Below are 6,003 nucleotides of genomic sequence, written 5' to 3' on the forward strand. Positions count from 1 at the left end.
TAGCTGAGGTAGTTGGTTTTGCCTCGTTGCTGGTTTGGCTGGCGTTGCACGGCAGCCTGGGGGTGTGCTGCGAATGGGGGATGTTGGCTGGCGCGGGAGGCCTTCATTTTTCCTGCGGTTGGGGGTACGGCAGACTTTTATTGGCGGGTGCACGGTGGCCTGCACGGCTCATTGGCTGCTGGGCATTGATGCTGATGATTGCGTGGCGTTTTGGCAGTTTGGTTGTTTGCGGTCAGTCGGCGCTGCTATCGGGTTCCACCTTTTGCGTTCCATCGGCATTGCGTTGTCGATTGCCATTTGGATGGTCGTTTTTTTGGGCGCCTGTTGGTTGGGTCGGGGTCTTCTGCGTTCGCATTGCATCTTTTAAAAAAAAATGTATTCCTCCGACCCCTATTGGCTACTGGGGTTCTTGCTTGCCTGTTGCTGGGGTCGGTGCCGCACGGTTGTGGCATCCCACTCTCACCAACTACATTCTTTAGACACATACTGTCTCACACATAGACATAAACAAATTTAGGTTGTCCCAGGTAGATTTATTTTTATATATTTTCTTTCAGTTACTTATTTAAATTAATTGTTATTGTTCCAGCCCTCATGGCTGTGCTGTGTTACTTAATAATTGTGCTGGACTGTTTTCATTTCTCTCTTAGTTGTCTTCCTATGTCAGCTGTTTATTGCTGCTCTTCGGCTGGTTGTCTTCTTTTTTGTTTTTTTGTTTGTTTGTTTGTGATTGTTTGTTGTTGCTTTTTCTCCACCACAAGCCCCCCTCCCCGTTCTCTTGCAGGTTTTGTTGCTTTCTGCAATTAGTGTTTCCCTCTGCTATTTCCTGTTGTCTCCATCCCTCACAACATCTGCACTAAATAAACATTACAAAAGGTATACTGTAAGATGATTGACTGCGCAGGAAAAACTGTTACTACATAAACAGTTTTGTAGGCAGTTTTAAAAAAAATAGTTTTGAATATTTATCTTGAAAGTTTAGAACAGTGATGTCTGCTTTTATTGATATTGTGTTGTATACATCCCACATTAGAGTTGTATTACCTCACAATATCAATAAATCAGTGATAAAAATAAAAGGAGCCTATATTCTCTGACATGATCATACATTCTTCTTGTTCTTCTTAATACTTTATTAATCCCACAAGGGGAAATTCAATGTTTTCACTCTGTTATTATTGTTAGTATTAAACACACAGGTCCGAAACACACACATGCACAAACAGGACCCAAAGCAACACACGGAGAGATGTCAGAGTGAGGGGGCTGTTAAAAGATGTGCTATCTGTGAGTTTTCACCATCAAGCGTGCCCGTGGTGTGGTGTCGAAAATCGATTATTTGCCACGAAACAGGAAGTTGTTCCATCTGTACCAAATTTGAAATGTGTAATGAGTCCTGCCCAGAAAACATCCACATACCAATATTCACTCAAAGTCATCGGCACCTACTGGCAACAGGAAATAATTTTTATGCTGTGATAACCTACTCCTAGCAGATAAGATAAGAGTCCCACCCTGAACACATCTACATGCCAATATTTACCCATAGTCACTCTAAACAAACTCCTCCTTGAGAATTAGTCCGATGGACATAAACTTTTCATTGTGCTATCTAAAGGCAATCGATGATTTGCAACAAAGCAGGAAGTTGTTATCTTGTAACTTCAGTGTACATGCTCACATACGCACCTGACTTTACACAAGAGTCCCACCCTGAACACATCTACATTCAAATAGTCATAATCATAGTCCCACATAGTTAAAGTTAAATAGTTAGAGTGATTTTCAGGTCCTCTCATGAAACCAGTGCCCCCCAGAGGACAAAAGAAGTATTACATGCCATTGTCATAACTGCCTCTCCTTGTGCTTAATTTATATTACTGTCTGTTTTATTGTTTATAATTTGATGCCATGTTCTTATGAATCCTTATATATTTTCTAAGTAAGAACATTTAACATTTAATCAGTATTATCCTGGAAGTATTTAGTTAAGATGCTCTTTCATCTGCTATGATCCCTAGGAAATGTTTTTAAATGTTAAAGGACGATTAACAATAACTTTTCCTTTTATCAAATGCTTAAATCAACTTTAAGACCTCCATCAAAGTTTTCTGGCGTGAGGACGCTGGCGTGTGTGTGTCGCCGCTACACAAATCGCTGTTTTCACAAAACTTGAGTCATTAAGCTTCATTGAGACATTAAGCTTCATCAAGTTTAATGTCTTGGCAACTAGGATAAGGTGTCTTTTGGTCTCACCACCTACTAACAAGACTGCAATGTTCATGTTATTGAACACACGCTCCCTAAATAATAAAGCACTACTTATACATGACATTACTGACAGGAAAATGGATTTTCTGTGTTTAACAGAAACTTGGTAAAATCAGCAGGATTTCATGACACTTAATCAAGCCACCCCACCATACAGAAGTCTCGCTCCATGGGTCGTGGTGGTGGTCTCGCTGTTATACATTGAGCTGACATCTCAGTGAAAGAACTTCCAGTGCCTAACATCACCTCATTTGAGTGCCTTTGCTTTACTGGCTGGGTCTGTACAGCTCCAGGTGGTCCTTGTTTATCGCCCCCCCCAAAAACCTCCACCATCTTCATGGCCGAGTTATCAGAGCTACTCATCTCCGTCTGCTCCATGTCTCTATCCACACTGACTTCAACATCCATGTGGACAGCTGTCCCTTTGCTGCTGAATTCCTGTCACTATTGGACTGCCTCAACATCATGCAGCACGTCAAAGGTCCCACTCACACCAAAGTTCCCACAGTGGATCTGGTGTGCTCCACTGGTATCACTCCCTCTCAGCTGCAATGCATCGACCTAGCTGTATCGGACCACAGTGCCATCCTTTTTATGTTCCAGTCCTTCTGCCCAGGCAACAACTCAAACGCACCATCACATTCAGGAACATCAAGTCTGTAAATGCATCATCCCTAGCCAGCAATGTAGGGACCCACCTTGCCTCAGATCCTCCGGCCCCTGGGGTGGATGACCTTGTCTCCCACTATAAAACAGCTTTGTCTCTCAGCCTGGACTCTTTTGCTCCCCTCAAGACCCAGAGTGTCTCTGTCTCCTGCCCAACCCCCTGATTCACTACCGAACTGAAGGCCGCTGGTCGGCAAATGGAGAGGCTTCATAAACAATCGGGCCTCATTGTCCACCTAGAGGCCTTCAAAGACCATGTGAGGTGTTATAAAGAAGCTCTCTCCAAGGCCAAAACAAAATACTATTCCAACCTCATTGGTAACCTGCAAAAGCAACCAGAATTCTCTTCTCCACCATAAATTGACTGCTCCGCCCTCATGATGACCCCTGCCCCTTCTGCTCCACACATTCAGGCAAAAGTGGACTTCATTCACCAAAAATTGCCACCTCCTGCTCCTGACACTCCCCCCCAACACTGAATGTGTTGGCCTCACCGGTTCAGTATTCTCCTTGTTCCAGTCATACCTCTCTAATACGGAACAGTTCATCACCTTTAGAGACTCCAGCTCCCCCCCAGCCCCAGTCAAACAAGGTGTGACCCAAGGCTCTGTGCTTGGACCCCTCCTTTTCACCATTTACATGTTCCCCCTTGGCCAGATAATACGCCGCCATGGTCTCAGCTCTGGGAGCCAATGAAGCTGAGTGAGGATTGGGGTGATGTGCTGCTACGTCCTAGTGTGGGTGAGAACACTGGCAGCCGAGTATCTGGATCTGGAACTCAATTTTATTTATAAAGCGCCAAACAATCACAGCACTTCTCATAAAAGAGCAGGTCTAGACCATACTCTGTGATGGTATTTACAGAAGCCCAACAATTCCCACCAAGAGCAAGCACTAGGCGACAGAGGCAAGGAAAAACTTCCTTTAAGAGGCAGAAACCTCGAGCAGAACCATAGGCTTTTTGGCTTTTTCCCTCTCCTTTATTGAGTTATATATCTTTTTGTGCGTGCAACAGGTTTGCAAAGTGAAAAAGCCCAAAGTCCAGCCCAAAGGGAGTTCCCATCTCCCACAGAAAGCTCTGCTCTGAACCACTTGAAAACAGCTCGTTTGTAGTCCAGCCCTTCACTTCCTTTACTTGTGACTTCACAATGAAAACGTGTCATAAAGCTTGCCGAGCAGCTAGCGGGGTCAGGCACGCCCTCAAACCAAGCTAGTCTGAGCGGAGGCCCTTTGGCTCGACTCGCCTTTGTTTGGTTTTCCATTGTAGAAATGTTGTACCTGTACCTGCTTCCAGGTACTTTTTTTTATATCGCCTCACCTGCGTCGAGGTTCCAAGCGAGCTGAGGGATACTAAAATGTAACGTGAAAACACGACAGACTGCTGATTGGTCAGAGAGAATATTCACTATTCACTGCATCATCATTGCTGCACCAGTTTTATATTTTACAGTTTTCGTATGGAATTTCATCACTAAATCCACTTCTGAGAAGTTTTGAGGTGAGAAATCAGCTGTGCAGATTTCAAATATTGACAGTTTTATGAGAGGTGATGGCGGAACAAAAATGTGCTTGAATATTTTCGGAGTTGAGAAGCTCCGCGAGTGGCTGCAGGGGAAGCCTGCGCCAACCCGTGTTAGGAGCGTGTGAGGCCGGCCAGCCGCCCGCTCACAGAGCCCTCTGCTCCCGCCGTCACACAGACCGCTGCAGCAACAACGGCAGAGGAAAACACAGCTGGAAGGTTTTCATACTGCTTATCTGTCTTTACATTCTGAGCAATGTTGAAAAGTTTTAACTTAAAAAAGAGAAATCTGTGTGGATCGCTGGTGTGTGTGTGTCGCATTGAACATTACGTCGCGGCAGTTGTGTGTGGCGTCGCTATGACAACAAGCTACGTACCATCTCTGGGTACTATCTGCAATGGAAAACAGAGCAGGGCCGCGTAGAGGCGAGTCTATTGATTTGCGCTATGGTAGCATTTTTTGGCAAGGCAGCAGAGATCGTCAGAACACCGGCAACAGTTCAACGTTTAGTCCTGATGGTAAGATGTGGAACAATGATGTTGTGTGATTGTGGACTGGTAATAATTTATACCATCTGCTAGGTTACGGTCTGAAGCGGCTTTGATTTGGATCACACTACCTTGTTTCTTACGACCTGCTCTTCTCTGCTTCTGATTGGCTAGTAGTCTTTACCTGGGAACTGCGCATGTGCAACTCCCAACAAAGATTTTGTACAAGTAAGATGCATCACTCTGTAGCTCAAGAGCAGAGCGTACAACACACAGGGTGAAAAGAGGAGCTGCAGCAATGTGCAGTATGAGTAAAATATGGTGTTTTGTGAAAATTAAACCATGTAAACCTGTTCTGGTACAACCCCTAATTAAGATTTTGAACCTGAAAATGAGCAGAATACCACCTCTTTAAAACAGCGGGAGAGGCATTAACGAAACAGGGACCTGTAATACTTAGTTTGTCCTCTTGGGGGACAATGGTGAGAGAACAATTGATCCTCTCACTAGGAAAGATATGGTTATAGAGCAGGTGATCTTCTTGCGTCCTGTGACAACAGCAGAGGGTTCAACCCAGTAGTTACCACTCCAAGTATTTATAACAGTAGGTTATGTACCTCCTAGGTACAGCCCAATAGTGGATTCAAATTATGCAGAAGCTCCACTGTCTGAAACTATGCACCGTAAAGGACTGAATGCACATTATTGCTGGGTATCGTTTAAAATTTTTGATACCAGTACCAAAATAAGTACCCTTAAAGTGATACCAAAACCAAGAATACTTTATTTGATATCTTGCGTAAAATGCCACCTCTTGAAACCACAGTAGTTGATTGTTGTTATGGACAATCAATGTGACCTATTGTTTAGTGGTCACTGTGAGTTGTGGAAAAGGACTATAAGTTTTTGATCTGTTTGTTGAAAGACAACCACACAGAATAATTGGTAACATTGATCAATAAACCTTGAAGAACTGAATTGAAAGACTTCCGAGAGTGCTTTTTCCTTTAGTTCTGAGTAGCAAACCTCTTCCAAATAGAGGACATTAAGCAGGAAAT

Source organism: Micropterus salmoides, unplaced genomic scaffold, assembly GCF_014851395.1.
Source record: "Micropterus salmoides isolate LMB-PRFRI ecotype aquatic unplaced genomic scaffold, ASM1485139v1 Ms_hic_scaffold_17, whole genome shotgun sequence".
In the NCBI taxonomy this organism is placed as follows: Eukaryota; Metazoa; Chordata; class Actinopteri; order Centrarchiformes; family Centrarchidae; genus Micropterus; species Micropterus salmoides.